A 20306-nucleotide genomic window follows, 5' to 3' on the forward strand; every position below is an offset into this window, starting at 1 on the left:
AAATTATATGTAAAATCATTGAAAGGAATTTAATTAGTAATAAAACTAAAAAATTGAATATAAATGAGAATACGCCTCGTAGATCCATAGGTTACACGCCCCGTGTCTCGGGGCTTACGCCTCGCCCCGTACTGTATAAAACGCCTCGCCTCACGTCCCCGCCTTTTAAAACACTGGTGAAATATTTTGGCTACGGATTAATTCATAATCCACTTTCACAACTTTCCAACGATTAAGACCCTCGAAGTAAGTTTCCATTCACACAACCCATAATTGATATTTTTCACCATTAAAAACAGATGGAGTCATTCATGAAAAGCTAAGAAAAAAATTAAGATAAAAAGCTTATGTGTTAACGTTGAAAGACTGACATATTTTCATTGCACTCTAAGAACACAATTTATAACTAAAGTACAACTTCTAAACCTAAAATTAAACAAAAAGATCTGTTGAAAATACCAAACTCTTTAAGTCTGTAAAAGACTATTTATTCAAAATTCAAATAGAATTCAACTCCTAATTTAAAGGGTTAACTATTTGAATAGGTCTAGTTTAATAAAATTACTGCAATAGAAACTTTACAATTCTATTTCTTACACAACCCAACAACGTAGATTGAGAGGCTTTAATTAATTTGGTGTCAAAGAAAAATTCGAACTTTTATTTTGATTTGAAAGTCATTTTAAGTCAATTCACAATTTTATTCAGCTTATAAATGTAGCATAAGTCATAAATGTAGTAAAACTTATGCTAATGGTGAAAGTATGTCTTTCTTTTTAAAATATTTTGTTTAGTCAAACATTCATTAAATAAAATGATTGTTTAACATGCGATATCAAATATATTACATATATATTTATTTTACACCAAGCCTCCCTTAAATCATAAATTTCAAACAACAAACACTATCATGACATTTATTGCTCTCCACACCAATAAAAAATCAGAAAAATTACATTAATTATTCACAACTCAACTATCGAACTCCAATAACTATATAAAAAGAAAACTTCTCACTATTTTCTTCATACTCCAATACTTCCCCTATTATTTTTCTATTTTTTTAAAAAAAATCAAGCTCTCTTCTCTCTTCAAAAACCCAAAAAGAAAATCCTCTTTTTCTCCTTTGCTACGTCGAGTGCCATGTTGTGGACCCTAAAACTGTCAAAGATTTAACAAGAATGTTGATGATGACTTGTAGAGTGGTATATACTTGAGCCCGTTACTACTATTACTATTTTTAGTAATCTTTAACAATTTTGATGATGCCACTTCAACAATTGAACTAGTTTCTTCCTCATAAGGATCCAGTGAATCCATAGGTATTATAATGCATGAGTCATTAAATGGTAGAGACTCGACCCAGTTACGTCTTGTATTATTTTTACTCTTTAACAATGTTGATGATGACACTTGACAAATTGAATTAGCTTTTTCCCCATAAGGATCTATCGAATTCATAGGCATTATAAAACATGATAATTCATAAAGTGATTGAAGTCCTAGAAATTAGATGGATGCTTATAGGGAAAGAACTAGTTCTATTCTTGAATGGTCATCATCAACTTTGTCAAAGAGTAATAATATACTAGAAGTAAAGGAGTCGAGTCTCTACCATTTAATGACACATGTGTTATAAGACCTATAGATTCGATGGATCCTTATGGAAGAAACTAGTTCAATTCTTGAAGTGGAATCATCGAAATTGTCAAAGAGTTCTAATAATAGTAATTAGTAGTAATGGGCTTGAGTATCTACCAATATACCATGTCATCATCAACAATCTTGTTAAATATTTGAGAGTTTTAGGGTTCCACAATGTGGCAATCGACATAGCAACGGGGAAAAAAAGGACTTTTTTGGGCTTTTGAAGAGAGAAGTCAGCTTCATTTTCTTAATAAATAAAAAATAAAAGGGGGAAGTATTGAAGTGTGAAAAAAATAGTGTCCCTTTTCTCTTTATATAGTTGTTGGAGTTCGATGGTTGGGTTGTGAATAATAAATGTAATTTTCCTGATTTTTTATTGGTGTGGAGAACAATAAATGTCATGATAGAGTGTTGTTTGAAATTTATGATTTTAGGGAGGCTTGGCGTAAAATAGATATATATGTAATATGATATCACATGTTAAATATTAATTTTATTTAATGGATGTTTGGCTAAACAAAATATTTTAAAAAAGAAAGACATAGTTTTACCGTTAGCATAAGTTTTACTACATTTATGACATATGCTACATTTAAAAGTTAAATAAAATTGTGAATTGACTTAAAATGAACCATCTTTCAAATAAAAAATAAAACTTTGATTTTTTATTATACATTTATACATTTGATTGTTTGGAACTTTGAGAGAATGAATTCAATTGGATGATTTGGGGGTAAAAATCAGTATTCTGGACTTTGGCCAGAGGGTAAAACAATGTAATATTGAGTTAAAATAATTGACAAAAGACTAAGACTACCCTGACATAAAATTGCTAAATTGACTCTCTAAAAGGCCTTCAAGGCCCGTCTAGAGCACCACGACCCGTCAAGTGGGTTGTGAAGATGCTATGCCCGAAAAGGGCTTTACTATTTCAGACATAACTTTTTACTCAAAGCTTAGAATTAGGAAAATTTGATGGCATTGGAAAGTAGACTCATAAAACTTTAATTTGTAGGTCATGGACCTTCTAATTCATTTTTGTGATAGAAGATGTAATTGTTTGTTGTTGACCCTAAACCCTAAATCTGATAAACCCCATTCACGACGACTTCTAGATCCATGATAAGCTTCATGGATCGTTTAGATATCTATGGTCCTTAACAAGTGACTACGGGAGAAACCCCTTCTGCGTAGGCCACTTGATGACCCCTTAGGCGCGGTCCCTCAACCTCACCATAGGTTGTCAAGGCTTTCATGGGACACTGTTATGCCCCGAGCCTACACCCTAGACATGACCGACACTCGAGAACCATTACTGGCTCAAGCGAACCCTTGGCCTAGCTCAACACTCAGTGGAAGACTTACTTAAGTGAAATAGAATCACACAAACAACATAACTCATATAAATAAAGCAGCAAAATCAAAATACTCAAATGAATATAAGTGTTCAACTCACGGTCTTTAAAATATTAAGAAGAGAAATGAAAGAAAGACTCCTTAAATATTGTTGTCTATCAATGAAACCTCTAATCCTATGAGGGATGTCGGGACAAGACCCCAGATCATTTTAACAAAATTGTAATAATGAAAATAAATAATTAAGGGATCCTCCGAAAGCAAAGAGGCTGACCAAACAACTCTAGAACTTCAAGTGGTATAAACGAAGCATTTGTTGATGACATTGTTCTCCTATATCTACATCAGGAAATGATGAAGGCCAAATAGAACCAGTACGTTTAATGTACGAGCATGTAAGGGTAACACTGAACACAACATTAAAGCTTGAAATTGGGAAGTAGGAAACACACTCATCTCAACTCTACTCAACTCAACCTTAACTTAATGTAGTATAAAAACGACATTAAAGATGCAGTTTATATAAAAGCATTTAAAACAATAGGTAACAACTCAATGTATTTAAAAATACAATCATAAATCAGTTTGTGTGTAGATATACAAAAATAACTCAATTTAGGAGATTCTCTAACTAACAACAATCACTATGAGCAATATGATGATACAAGGTCTCGCCTACTCTGCCAAAATTTTTCTATACCTTGTCTGGGTATAAAACTCCTCAACTAAGTGAATCTACTAAGCTTTGCCTACATATCAATAAGGAATCCTCTAAAAAGGATGACCATTTCTATCCACGTTGGCTAATTGGATTATGATGACTTTGAGTTATATGAACCCATCCTCATATCGGTGCTCAATACTACTCCAGAAAACATACTCAGCTCATATGCCATTTTCTCATCCTCAAGCTTTGAGATTATTACTCAAAAGGTTCTCTTAAAAGATATTATACTCGAAAACTCCTCATGAACTCATTTGGAAATTGATGTTTCCTATCATTTTAAATGTAAAAATATTTAATCTTAGGAATACTTCAATATATTCATTTTTAAAAATGAAAATAAACTATCCTCTCATCAAACTCAAGTACTCAAGTCTTAAAACAAGTTTTAAAGGATTGTAATAGTCTTCTCAAAATGACTCGAAAGAACTCTCAAGACTTTATTCTTAACTCTACCATGAATTTGAAAAATAAATTCAGGGGTTATGATTCATGTTATGAAGGGTCTCTAGATGTTTAGATGTAGTTTCAAGTAGTTAGAATCAAACGGGAGTAAAATTACACTTTAAAAGGACTTAGACGAAATAAATAACAGAAAAATGGTGGGGCCAGGCGACCCTGGTGCACTTTTGGCGCGGGGCACCCTAAACTTCAAAGAGCTCTTTTTGGCGCACTACTGGCACACCTCCCCAGCCCTCCTGGCGCATCTGGGGTGTGCCGTCCTAACTCCTCCTAGAATATTCAGATGAATTTTCTTCTTTGATTTTTGGCCCTAATTCACCTAGAATAATATGGTTTCTTCCCAATTTACTTAAATTCGAATACCCAAGATAACTACAGAAAAATCTACTAAAAACAACCCTCAAACTCCTAACATTTATCTTAAGAACTTATCAAACTCATCATTAATGATTTAAGAATGAAACTTCAAGAAATTTTTTAACAATTGTCATGCTCGGAGCCTACACCCTGGACGTGGCCTGCACGCAACAACCATTGCTGGCCTTGAGCGAACCCTTGTCGTGACTTACTTAACTCAGAGGAAGACTTAACTTAACTCAAATGTAAAGCCGGAAATATTCTCATGCTAAGATGAATGTTGGGACAAACCCTACAACATTCTATAACGAAAATACTGAAAACAATTAAAGAGTCCTCCGGAATGCAAAGAGGCTCACCATTGACTCTAAATGATCAAAATGGATGAACGAGGCGCTGGATGCTGATCTTGGTTACCTGTATACATCATAAGATGATGCAACCCAACTGGCATCAGTGCATTGAATGTACGAGCATGCGAGTTGGAATGAAAAACAACAACTACTAAGCTTGAAAGGATTAAGAATGAACTTACCTTGGCTCTACTCAACTCAAGAAGTCATAACTCAATAAAAAGAAGCAAGGACAACATGCAATATATACATAAAGCTTGTAGAAATAGTACAAATACTTTGTTCATTAAAGGTAATGCAATAATAAACTCAACTTTACTTATATATGGAAGTATTATAGTTTCTGTGCTCTAACCGACAACCATCATTATGAGCCTAAGCGATGGTACAATTTATTACTTCACGTTGCAAGAGGACCTCTCTATACCTTATCGTCGGTATAGAACCTGAACTACTAAGTGGATCCACTAGTCTATATTATAAAGCACGAAGGAAGCATCTAAAAAGTATGACCCTTTATCTGTCCATGTTGGTTACATGGTTTATGGAGACTTGAGTTCATATGAACTTGCATCCCCATATCGATGCTCAATATTACTCCCAAAATACTTAGCTCATATGTTTTTAAAACAATTTCTTCTCAGATTTAAGGTAATTGCTCAACTTAGCTTTAAAATCTCTCTTGGAAATCATAGTTCCCATTTTCTAAAACTGGCTGAAGGCTCTGTGGAAGTTAAGTTTCCTTTCTTTCTAAAAATGTGAAAACAGTTGTACCTCTTATGGACTACTTAGTTGCCTTATAGCTATTGAGAAATGAAGTCACTCTTTGCTCTTTGCTTTACTAGAAACTTAACTCTTTGGGAATACTTAGTCCTCTTATAACTTTTGAGATTTAAACTCAACTCATTACTCTTTGCTCAACATGTATCTTGAGCCTTAAAACAAGGTAAAAATGTTTGTTATGACTTTTGAAAACTTTAACAACTCACTTTGACTTGCTTCTTAACCTTTGTACTTGACTCTTAACTTCTTTGACTTTGATTTTAACTTTCCTTAAATTGGATTATGGATTCAAGGATCATGATATCATGTTATAGATGATTTCATGATGTTTAGATGTACTCTAGAGTGTTGGAATCGACTTGGAATTGTAGGTATATCACTTAGGAACTCGTGTAAAAATATGTGAGGGGGGGGGGAAATGGATCTCCAGGTGACCCTGGGGCTCTAAGAGGCGCGGTGCTCCAGAGCCTGATGGACAGAGACTGTCTTGAGGGGCTTTGGCTGGCGCGGCGCCCCAGGACTTGTCACACGGGATTTATGTCTTTTATTATCCGAATTTAAATTTTAAACCTTCTAAACTCCCATGGATCTCACCTCAAACACTTAGGATCACTAAAATACTCAATACTCAATATTTTAGACTCGTAAAACAGCTCGGAAGCACGAATCAAACAACCAAAGGTATATTACAACTTAACCAACAAGAATTCAATGATTTTTCATCAAGAACTTCAATGTTCATTATTCAATCTACACTAATAGATTTGAATTAAAAATTTTGTTGTATAGGTGGAAGAATCAATCACAGAAAGATCTCACATACCTTAAAGGGATCACCCACGACGAAACTCACTCAATGATCTTGGCGAAATCTTGGTCTTTTCTTTTTTCTCGTTCTTCTCTTGTCTTTTCTCCCAAGCCCTAATGGTATTCAATCTTCTATAAATTGATTTAAGGATTAGTTTTACCCCTAATAAACCCTTAAAACAAGGAAATAATAGGGTGAAAAGGCCACTTTACCCTTACTAAAATCCAGATTGGACTTTCCTCAATCTAACAACCCAACTTCCGATAGACATATCTAATTCATTTGATATCAAAATTACACAAACTAGGCGGCGTTTCAAAGCTCTCCTCAAGGGTTTTACAACCATATAAAGTAATGGACCTAACTAATACTTAGCTATAGGTTCTGGTCGTTTGAAAATGACCAAAAACTTACTTTTACTCTTAGGAAATTTTCCAGATTTCTACTATTCTTTTCAAAAATAACTATTCTTATTTATTTGTTTAATCCTAGCTATTTAGGTTTACGAGATGTTACAAGAATTCAATTTATTCAACCACAAGAACAAAATTACAGATAAATTAGATGATTGGTGTGTGGGTGAACAAATCCAATACTATGACACATACCTTAATTTGGCGAAACAAATCCTCGATGCGCAAAAACCTTGATTGTTCTTCCTTTTTAACTCTTTTCCTCTCCTTGAACTCTTCTCAAAACCCTAAGAGTATTAGGATTGTGAAAACCCAAATCAGTTCTGACCCCTAAAATATTACTAAAACGTTTTAAGATGATGGGATATGGAAATGACCAAAATACCCCTCATTAATTTGGGCAAATTTTCTTAACTAGACCGAATAATTTCATAAGGAAAGATAACCCTCATGCAAATCCAAAACTTAGCAAACTTGGTGGAGTTGGAAAGAGGATTAAAAGAACTTTCATTTGATGTCTTATGGGCTACCTAACTCATCTTATACGAAAAGTTATGGACGTTTGAAGTTGACCCAGAACTTAAAAACTAAGCATAACTTGCCAAATCTCAAATTAGTTCTTTCCAATTTAGTTATTTTTTGAAAGTAGCTCTTTCTAAGACCGACGTGTTAGAGGCACATGCCTGGGGCAGGTTCTAGGAACTTACCCAGAGCAACCAAACAAACTATGGTCCTAAACACGACCTGTTTAGGGCTCTATGGAGGGTTCCATGGTCTAATTTTGGGTTCTTCACATGCCTGTTTGACTCCTTTCTAGCCTTTATCTAATCTAAGGTTTTAAAATATCTCCCCCTCGAAAACATTGGTCTCGAATGAGATTCAAAACAACACACGGAAGGTAGGAACTAGACCTAGAATCCCAACATGAATGAAATTATATAAATGCGCATATTTGAGGAGGAAACTTCAACTCCCAGCTATAACGCATATTCAAAACATCATTTCATAAGGTATATATGGAACTGATATTCAAATGCACATAAACATGAAAAATTCAATCGAACTCACTCATTTTTCTATAAAATCAAGTTTTTCATGAACATGCATAAATGAGGAATCATGGGAATATAAGACACGTGAAACCAAAAGAGTGAACCATGAGGAACTAAATACCTCAAGCTAGTGTAGGAACAGAAGGAAACAGATGATGATAAAGGGATATCATATTGGCCTCAGTCTCACAAGTAGCACTCTCAACTAACAAATTCCTCCAAAGAACCTGAATTGAAGAAAAAACTTTATTTATCAACTTCTAAACTTGTTGGTACAAGATCTCAACTGGAACTTCTTCATAAGAAAGTCTATTCTTTATGACAAGACTCTCCAGTGGTACTATATATGTCGGATCACCAACACATTTCTTTAATAAATAGACAAAAAAACTGGGTGCACCAATGCTAAGTCATTAGGTAATTCAAGTTCATAAAAAACCTTACCAACATATGTCGAAATCTGATATGGGCCCATATAAGAGGGACTAAGATTCCCTTTCTTTTCAAATCTCATTACACCCTCCACGGATTAAATTTTCAAGTAGATCTAATCATTAACATTGAACTCAAGATCTCTTTTTCTAACATTGGCATAGGATTTTTGTCGACTTTGAGCCATTTTCAAGCTTTCTATAATAATTAAACTTTCTCCATAGCCAAATGTACCAACTCGAGACCTACCAATGCAAATTCATCCACTTCAAACCAACCTATAGGAGATTTACACATCCTACCATATAGAGACTCAAACGGAGCCATACTAATACTTGAGTGATAGATATTATCATACACAAATTTAATCAAGGCAAGTGATCATCCTAATTACCCTTAAAGTCAATACATACGTTCTCATTATATCTTCCAAAGTTTGGATAGTCTTCTCCGTTTGCCCATCAGTTTGAGGATGAAAAGTAATGCTAAGTTTAACACGAGTATTAAGACCTTTTTGGAAGGGTTTCTAAAACTGAGACGTGAATTGGGTACCAAAATAATAGATAATGGACAAGGGTACTCCATGCAACCTAAACATTTCCCTCACGTACAACTTAGCATAGTCCTTTGGCAAATAAGAAACCTTGACGAAAATGATCACATAATCAACTATAACCCGTATCGAGTCATATTGCCATCGGGTGCGTGGCAAAACAGCAACAAAGTCCATATTCATATTTCTACACTTCCAAATAGGAATACTGATGTCTCAGGACAAACCTCCCTACATTTATTGGCAATTTAGACAATTAGCCACAAATTCTGTGATATCATTTTTCATCCCATCCACCAATAGATCTCTTGTAAGTCACGATACATATATGTGACTCCCAGGTGACTGGAAAATTGAGAACTCTGAGTTCCCCATAAGATTGGTTCTCTCAAATCATCTACATTGGGAACACAAAAACGATCTTGATAACGTAGCACCCCATCTCCCCCTTGGACATATTAAGCACCGCTTTCTTCAATTCAACCAAATTTGGATAAAAAACTTGCTTGGCTTTCACATCCACTACAAAAGACGATTATGAACCATTTTGAAATACAACACCACCTTTGGTGGAGTTAATAATCGGATACCCATTTGGTCCAATCTATGAACATCTCAAACTAATTCCTTCTTACTATTCTCTACATGAGCAAAACTATGCATTGACAATCAAATAAGAGCATTCACTACCATATTTGCTTTATCGGGGTGATGTAGAACACTCATTGCATAATACTTTAGTAACTTCTTTGGCAAAGACTTAGATCCTTCTATTTATACACATATTGCAAAATTTTATTTTTTGTAAGGACATCGACATGAACACCATATGAGTAATGCCTCCAAATTTCCAAAGCAAACACAAATGTCGCAAGTTTTAAATCATAGGCAGGATAGTTCTGTGCACCTTAGGTTGCCCTTAGTCATATGCAATGAATTTCCCATTTTTCATAAGGACACCTTCTAACCCAATTCTTGAAGCATAAACCCATCGGTTCCTTCCAGTAAAGTCAAAGCCGCAATGGAAGAAAGTCTATCTTTTAATTCTAGAAAACTCTTTTCACAAAATTCTGACCATAAGAATTTGGCTTTCTTTTTGTTCAATGTCGTCAATGGAGAGGAAATCGATGAAAACCCTTCCACAAACCTTCTATAGTAACTGGATAAACCCAAGAAAATTCTAATATTAAATGGGGGATAGAGGTGATAACTATTTACCATATTTCTTTTAGGATATACCTCAATATCCTTTCCTGTAAAAAATGTGACCAACAACAACCATGAACTTTAACGAAAAGTCACCTTTATGAAACTTTGTAAAGAATTATTGGTCCTTGAGAATTTTTAATACAATCCTCAAATGATTGGTATGCTCGTCCTCACTCCTTGAATAGATCATTATATCATCAATGAACATAGTCACAGACATCTCAAGGTATTGCCTGAATGCCCTATTCATCAAGTCTATAAATGCGGCCAGAACATTAGTCAAGCAAAAGGAAATAATTTAAAACTTATAATGACCATAATAGAGTTCGAAAAGCTTTTTTTGAAATATCATCTTCATTCACCCTCAATTAGTGATAATCCGATCAGAGGTTAATCTTGCAGAAGTAACTTGCTCCTTATAATCGATACACATACGAAGCGATCCAACTTTCTTTCGAACAAAAACTATAGCAACCAATGGAAATATACTCGGTCGAACAAAAAAACTAGAGCACCCAATGGTAATATACTCGGTCGAACAAAAAAACTAGAGCACCCAATGGAAATATACTCGGTCGGATGAAAATCTTATCAAACATATCTTTCAATTGGTCTTTCAATTCCTTAAGTTCTGCCGAAGCTATTCGTAAAGATGAATAGATATAGGTTGCAATTGTGGGAGAAGGTCAATACCAAAGTTTTTTCCCTTTCAAAAGGAATTTTGGATAGATTATCAGGGAAACTTACGTATATAATTTACAGTGGGGATCAACTCAAGAGTGGGGGTTTCAAAATCCATATCCCTCACCCAAACTAAATGGTATATGCAACCCTTAGGAATCATCTTTCTAACTTTAAGACAAGAAATAAACCAACCTTTTGACATAGAACTCCTCTTTTCCACTCTAGGATAGACTCATTTAAGAACTTTAACTTGACCGCTCGGGTTCTACAATCAATAGAAGAATAACAAGAATATAACCAATACATACCAAGAATGACATCAAAATCTAGCATATCAAGCTCTACAAAATCAAAATGAGTGACTCTACATGATATGGAAACAAGGCTATTTCTATAAACTTTGTTATCCATAATAGATTCACCGATAGGTGTGAAGACAGAAAATGGGTCTAACAACACATCCAGATGAATATCAAACCTTATATCCTTATATGGTGTCACAAAATACAATGTAGTACCACGAACAAGCAAAGCATAAATATCTATATGAAAGACTTTCAACATAATGGTAACCACATCGAGAGAACCCTCTTGCTCTTGGCGAGTCGGGAGTGCATAATTTGTTTTACTGTGGAGCACTTGAACCCGAACCACTAGGCGGAGCTGGCTACTTTCTCTTACCTTAGGTGGAAGTGTCGTTCAAAATTTTATCCTATGGTCATTCTTTCCACAACCATAGAACCTAACGATATGGGATAAACATTTTCCCTCATGTTTCCTCCCACACTTAGCACAAGTAGACAATAAAAATCTACTACTATTTCCTATTTGAGGTTTAGGGTTACACATCATATCTTTGTTGAATCTAGAAAAAGCATTTGAGGAGCCTTGACTGGAAAACCTTTCACTGAACCTAGAACGACTATGTCCATCAGACATTGAATGTGAAAAGTTACCATCGCTGGTCCTTTCCTATTTTATCTCTCTAGATCTTCCTTAAGTTTCTCTTCTTCTATTTCTTGAGCATGTACCATTAGATGAGAAATGTCGATATCATTGATAAGCATGGCGGTATGACAATCTTTTAATACCATCTCAAACACTGCCAACACAAATTTTCTCATCCTTGCCCTAGGGTCGATAACCATAGCAGAAGCATACTTAGAAAATTGTGTGAACATCAAAGCTATTCCTTCATACTCATGTTTCCTTGATGAAGGTTGATGAATTCAAGTTATTTCTCCTCGCTCATATCAAGGGGAAAGAACCTATCAAGGAAATCAATCTTAAACTTTTTCCAATCGTGAGGACCTGCATCATCTGCCCTCCCTTCCTTCCATTTGTTGAACCATACTTGAGAAACACCCTTAAATTAGCAAGAGGCCAATTCTACCTTTTCCACCGGTGTCACTCCTGTGATCATCAACACCTTATACACTTTATCAATTAACTCTTGAGGATCTTCCTCAACCTTGAAACCATGAAACTCCGGGGGATTCATTCTAGTGAAGTGGCTTACTCTAAATGTCGTCCTATCCACATTAAGTTTCATGGGACCACAACCTCCCTAGTGGATTGAGTCGTCATTGATTGAGGCAATACTTGAAAAGCATTCTTAAACTCTACAGTAGTCATTTTATCGACAAAAGGATCGACCAAAACTTGAAGATCTTGAGAAGAAGCTTCTTGTTTGACATTCTCAGTCACATTCCTCCTAATGAATGCTCTTTAAGGGGCCATATCCTGAAGAGTATTGGATAAGGATTAGGAGAAAGGATATATATAGTTGCACTCTATCGCATGACTTAGACTAATAAAAGAAGTGGAGTTCCCTAACCATCTTATAGCTTCTTATTCATAAATGTGAAACTTTTCACACTCATAAACAAAACTCTACTCAACGTGGATTATGAGACATCCTATGACCTTTTCAAACCTTGTGCCCTGAATACCAAGTTTTACATGACCAAAGTAGACCCTAGACGTAACATGGTGTATAGGACCCTAAAATTCCCTACACAAGACACTTAGATAATAGATTTTAAGAGGTTAAAATGCATTTTATATCATAGAGAGTTTGTCAAAAATAACATGGAAGTTTACATAGTCTAAAAAGTCATCTATTAAATCAAGGGTGATAGTGATGTAAACCATAATCAAATATAACATGGTAAAATTAAATACAATAAGCAGTAAAAGGTTCGTTCCTCGCAACATGAGGACTCACCACTTCTTGAAACTACTACAGGTGATCATTAGCCATGGGAATGAGAATCGAAGCGTCAGATCCTACATTTATGATAAAGTGTAGGAAAGAGTATGACTTATTAAAAAAATGTACCAAGTATGATAGTAATGCATAGAGCTATAAAATTAGGCTAAACAGACCTTTTATGACATGCAAATACCAAGTTAATACCATAAGATAAGAGATTAGAAAACATAATCGCAATCTTGGTAAATGCAAGTAAAATTATCTTTAAACACCCGTGAGATGCATATTGAAGTAACAATAGATCATATTTAGTTTGGAAAGTAGCATTAACAGACATAGAGTCCATGTGAGCTATAACATGGAATCCGGTATCTTCTACACCAAAAAGGGGTGTCCTTACTTGACAAGGTAAGAACCTTTACTTCTAGCATATGTGAGTCCACTAGATAATTTCTATAAAATACGATCATCTTCTATATAAGAATGTCATCATATGGTGGTTCATAGGTATGAGATAAAAAGATTTCTACTAGAAACATAACCTCTAGCTACTAGAGAGCTTTCATCTTAATCCTTTCGGTGCTAAGCATAATTCATACAAAATAGTCATAAATCTTAACTTGTCTTATCATTCATGGAAGGCACATCAAGTAGTAAATCTAAGCTAGGTTTTATTAGAATAGCTCCTAAAAATTGATTCAGAATTTAGTTGAGAAAACCTTTCAACTCTAAGAAACCTTATTTGAGAAAATCATTTCACGTTCATGTATTGAGTAGAAAGTGAGAAATCCTTTTAACTTATGCTTTACTCTCAAAGAAATTTAAAATTTTTTCATCAACTTAATAAAGAACATGCATATATTTATAAACTCATCTTTCATAGTTCAAAACCCACATATATCATCATAGCTTAGAAAACATGGGTTATGAATGGGTTCATGGGGATTCATCTTTAAAACATTGAATTATCTCAATTCATGCATAATAGTTCATAAAACAATCAATTGAATTAATATTGAAAGGAAACCATGATATGGAAGAAAATAGTAACTTAAATTGGAGACTTCTAACTTGTAAACTGGAGAATTTAGGAACCCTGTGGAGGAAATAGCTCCATAGGTAAGAATTATCACACCTTAGAGTACAAAGCCCTCAAGCAAATTGGTGAATTTGGAGACTTGATCTTGAAACCCTATCTTGATCACTCTTCTTCATCCGTAGAGAAAGAAATATTTTAGAGGATGACTTGATCTATTTTTGGGAATTTGAGAGAATGAATTTAATTGGATGATTATGGGGGTAAAAATCATTATACAGGTCTTAGTGTAGAAGGTAAAATGATGTACTAAGAGTGAAAACAATTCGTAAAAGACTGGAACGACCAAGGCTTAAAACTGCTGAATTGACTTTCAAGAAGGCCTTCACGGGACGCCTAGATCACGATGGACCATCAAGTAAGTCGTGAAGATGCACTTCCCGAGACTTCACTATTTTGGGCATAACCTTTTACTCCAAGCTTAGAATTAGGCAAAGTAGGTGTCATCGGAAAGAGGACTCAGAGATCTTTAGTTTGATAGGTCATAGGCCACATAATTCAATTTGTGCTAAGGATATGATAATTTGAATTTGACGCTAATCTCTAAGTCTGATAAACCCCCTTCACAGATGACTTCACAATCTGTGAAAATCATTCGAGACCGTTTAGACGTTCGTGGTCTTTAAACAGTGGCTAGGGGAGAAACACCTTGTGAGTAGGCCATAGGATGACCCATTGGACAGTCCATCAAGCTCATCATGGGCCATCTATACGTTCCTGGAGGGACACCTGCCTGGAAAGGTTTTGAGAACATATCACGAGCAACCAAATGGACTGTGGTCCCCTAAACGACCTGTCTAGGGCTCTGTGGAGGGTTCCATTGTCCATTTTTGGGTTATTGACAAGCCCGTTAGACTTTCTGTAATCCGAGGTGTTACATATATAGTATTTAGTTATTAGCAAGCCAGATTTCTTTTGGAACCAACAATGGTTATGACTGCAGGTCATGTCTAGGGTGTTCATTCAATTCATGACATTTACATACCGAATAAATAAACCGTACAACTAGCACATCATGTAAGAATTTTTTTATACATGCATCTCTTAGGAACAAATCACATATTATTGTCATCATAAAGATCATCAAATAAATTATAAAAATGATTCTTAGTGCCTTAGATAATCTTAATTAGGCCAAATAAATACACAATTCCTCTAACTTGCCCTAATTTTCGTTTAGGCATATCATCTCAACTTTCTTCTACTTTAACCCACTAACACCTATTATATGGTTACATAATATATGAGTATGATTGTATTAGATAGGTAATTTTACAAAGAGTGCACTACTATAATGAATAATATTGTTGTTTGATGTGAGGCCAAAAGAATATATTTTTAATCATTATTTTCCTCCCATTTACTAATTATATTTTTCCTTTCGAGCATTAATTTTATGAATTGTGCTAAATAGTGTATTTTATTTGTAGGAGTAAGTTGGTGTGAACTTGAAGAAGTTTGGAGCTGAAACAAATGAAAGATGGAAGGTTGAAGAAGGAAATCAAGCAACAGTGAAAACTTTTGAGGCGTTTTACGTGCAGAGGAATTCTTATTCCGCTTGTTTTTGGTCTTTCGATTTGTTTTGGACTCAATTATATTATTTGAGATTTTCTACATCTATAAATATTCCATAGAAATAATTATCTTAGAGAAGAGGCTGAGGGGGAGATCGATAATAGGGAGTTGGAAGTTGTCAATACTTTTGGGGGTTCTTTTCTTCTTATTGTTTTCTTAGAGATTAGTGGTCAAATGCCCTTACTCTGGCGCTATAACTACAGATTGAATGTTGATTATTTAAGGTTTTTAAATTAATTCTTGGTTTTCATTATAAGTTACTTCTATATTCTTGTTTTAGTATATTATGCTTGATCACCACAATATAAATCTATTGTCTAATCTTAAAATCGTGAGAGGAAAGGTTAGATAGACTAGAGAATATAGAGAGATTGATCGACCCATTTGATTGAGGTGATTTGTGTTTAGGAGTGATGCTCAGAAGAACAACTTGCTTGGTTACAAAACAAGATGAAATGTAAATGCTCGCCAATTAGTCTATTTATCCTTGCTCAACGATGAAGTTAGATAGCTAACTGGGGTAGGCAACTAGAGGTGTGAACTTGACTAGTATATTTAACCCTGTGAACCAATAACTTGATAACTAAAATTAGTTACAAGCCAAGAATATGATACATGAGATCCAATACATGTTGGAGTCCTCAAATTTTCAAACTATCATAAGTAATTATATTGGTTTATTTCTTCATTTTTTTGCACTCTTAAATATATAATTTAACTAGTATAATTTCATAAAAATAGTTAATTGACAAGTCTTTTGGGTTCAATAATCTGGTTCTTTTAAGAGACACTATATTACTTGCGCCACCACGTACACTTGCGTGTACTTGGGAGCAACATTGTTATTGAGAATAAAATAAAACATGAAAAATTGATTATGGACAAAATCATGGAATTATAACAATGATTGTATTCATCTAATTTTACCTATTGATTACTTATATAAATACATCGCAATTCTTTTTTAGTAATTAATGATACATCTCAATTTTTGTTTATATTTTAATCTTTAAGACCACAAATTGACTAAAGTAACATAAATTAAACTTAAATCCCAATTGATTTTCCCCACCATCATCGAACTCGCTCTCCGGCGTCAAAACTCAACTTTTGCCCATCATCATTGAACTCGTTCTTTGGCGTCAAACTGAACTTCTGCTCACCATCGTCGAACTCTCTCTCCAGCGTCAAAACTCAACTTTTGCCTGTCTCTCTCCGTTAATTGATTCTAATTGTAAGTCGCTTCTATGTTTCTAATGAAATGAATAGCCTAAACTCTTTCCCTTGTGATTTTAACAATAAACATGTTGTAAATTCACTAAAGTTGCTTAATTTTTTTTGCGATTGATGGTTTAAAATTTGTACTGCTCTTCAATTTAGCGATCTACTCCTATTCCATAATTCACCTTTTCTGTTATTAGTATGTGAACATTTTGGGAGAAAAGAGGGGAAATTGTTCATCCTATGTGTTTTGAATTTCTAAATCATGGATAAAAGTTGTAGTATTAAAATTTTAAGATATTTACGAAATCCTTCCTACTGGTTTTAGAAGAGAAGAAATTGCAGGAAAAGAATAAAAACAAGAAAAAAAGATTATGAATTACTATTGGAAGATTGATATATTCTCACTACCGTCTATGAAAATTATTTATACTAAAACTACAACTTCTAAAACTAAAATTAAGCAAAAAGATATTCTGAAAATACCTAACTCCAAAAGTCCATAAAATACTATTTATTTAAAATTCAACTAGAATTAAAAAAGGCTAACTAGTTGAGTACGTTTATTTGAATAAAAATACTGTTGTAAGAACTTTACGATTCTGAAGAAAATTTTAATCACTACTTTAGGAATTGCAAAAGTTTGGTCTTCTATCTTGGAATCTCAGCACTTAATATCTGAAAGTGATCTTGTGAATAAATCTACATAAACATATTTGAGCTTGAAGTAAACTACATTCACTTCTCATTTTGACTGAAGCCATTGAGTACTAAATCTTTTTAGCATGTCCTCTTGCTTCATTTGCATCTTGAATTTAAACTTAACCCAATTTATTTTCTTGAAACATAGGGAACTCTTCCATTTCTTTAATTCCTTTATGAATATTAAAAGCTCCTTTAAAACTAACAGGTTCATATTAAGCTTGTGCTTTTATAATTCGAGGATCATCGTCTAATTTTTCAGTCAGTGATCTTTTTCATGTTCTACAGAAACATCTCCATTAGATCAAATAAAAAATATTTACATCTCATCTTAATATTTAAAATTTCCTTTCCAGCATTATCATTGATAAAGTAATACTTATCCTCAAAAACATACTTTGTATGTTTTTTCTACCAACTGATAAATCCTCAACATGTTGATCAATATCAAGTACATAAAGAACATTTGAAATTGCCTTATTACCTGAGCCTGTTTTGATGACAACAATTCCCTTTCCTTCAATAACAATCTTTTCAGTCTCCTCCTCCTCTCAATTGTTTAAACTCAATAGTATATCGCTTTACCTTCTACCCAAAGCCCTACATAATGATTTTTACCCCCAAAATCATTCAATTTAATTCATTCTCTCAAATTTCCAAACAACAAACTCTATGATAAAATTTATTGCTCTCCACACCAATAAAAAATGAGGAAAACAATATTAATTATTCACACTCCAACTATCAAACTCCAAAAACTATATAAAGAGAAAAGGTTAGACTATTTTTTTCAACACTTCAATACTTCCACCATTTTTTTTAAAAATGAAGCTCTCTTCTCTCTTCAAAAGGCAAAAAATCCACTTTTTCTCCTTTGCTATGTCAATTACCACATGGTGGAAACCTATAGCTCTTAAATATTTATCAAGAATGTTGATAATGACATTGTAGATTGGTAGATACATGAGCTCGTTACTACTATCACTATTATTAGTACTCTTTGACAATTTTGATGATGCCACTTCAAGAATTGAACTAGTTTCTTCCTTATAAGGATCCATCAAATACATAGGTGTTATAACACATCATCCATTAAATGGTAGAGACTCAATCCCATTACTTCTAGTACTACTATTACTCTTTGATGATGTTGATGATGACACTTCAAAAATTGAATTATCTTTTAAATGGGAAAAAAAACTAAGGGTCATCATCAACTTTGTCAAAAGGTAATAATAGTATTAGAAGTAGCGGGGTCGATTCTCTACCATTTAACAACTCATATGTTATAACACTTATAGATTTGATGGATCCTTATGAGGAATAAACAAGTTGAATTCTTGAAGTGGCATCATAAAAATTGTCAAAGAGTACTAATAATATTAATAATAGTAACATGCTCGATTATCTACCAATCTACCATGTCGTCATCAACATTCTTGTTAAATCTTTTAGAGTTCTAGGGTTTACACAATATGGCAATCAACATAGAAAAGTAGAAAAAGAAGATTTCTTGGTCTTTTGAAGAGAGAAGAGAGCTTCATTTTTTAAAAGTAGAAAAATTAAAGGGGGTAAGTATTGAAGTGTAAGAAAATAGTGTGACCTTTTCTCTTTATATAGTTGTTGGAGTTTGATGGTTGGGTTGTGAATAATTAATGTAATTTTTCTTATTTTTTATTGGCTAATATTATAGAGTTTGTATTTGGAAATTTGAGAGAATGAATTGAATTGGATGAGTTTTGGGGTAAAAATCATTATGCAGTGCTTTGGGTAGAAGGTAAAACAATGTAGTATTGAGTCAAAATAATTGAGAAAAGACTGCAATGACCCCAACTCAAAAATTCTATATTGACTCTCTAGAAGGCCTTCATGCTCTGTCTGGAGAGTCGTGGCCCATCAAGTGGGTCATGAAGATGCTCATCCCGACAGGGCTTCACTATTTAGGGCATAACTTTTTACTTCGAGCTTGGAATTAGGTAAGCCTGATGGAGTTTGAATGAGATCTCATAGAACTTTAATTTTGTAGGTGATGGTCCTCCTAATTCATTTTGTGATAGAACATGTGATCATTTAAAGTTGACCCTAAATCGTAAATCTAATAAACCCCTTAACGACAACTTCACGGCTCGCTTAGACGTTTGTGATAAATGTGGTCACTCCTTACCATCCAGAGACTAGTGGGAAAGTTGAGGTGGATTGCACAGCAGTTGTCCATTGATGGTGAGGGAGCAGACTGGGTGTTGGACCTCATAGGCCTTATCAGAAAGGCCAACCTCACTTTCACAGCAAAGTTCTTTTGGCTGTTAGTCTACCACCGCCTATCTCCCACGATTGCATATAACATTCTTACATGGGATAGAGCGGTATCGGTTGCAACATCGGTGGCCGGGTTGGAAATCTTCGCGAAGTTATTGATATCGGTGATACATGAGAGGGATTTTAAGACCTCTACTACTTACCCATTCACCTGTTTGATCTTCTAGTTATGCAAGGACGCTAGAGTAACCCTTTGGTAGTGTGATGTCCTCCGTACTTCGACCGAGACAGTGGATATAGGTATCATCAGGGATGAGGTCAATGTGGCGGCGCCCGGCGAGGGCCCCGATTTGGTTTGCAACCGCTGAGTGAGAACATGGCGGATACAGTAGAGTTAGCACAAGGGCA

The sequence above is a fragment of the Solanum pennellii genome, chromosome 10 (genome assembly GCF_001406875.1).
Source record: "Solanum pennellii chromosome 10, SPENNV200".
Taxonomy (NCBI): Eukaryota; Viridiplantae; Streptophyta; class Magnoliopsida; order Solanales; family Solanaceae; genus Solanum; species Solanum pennellii.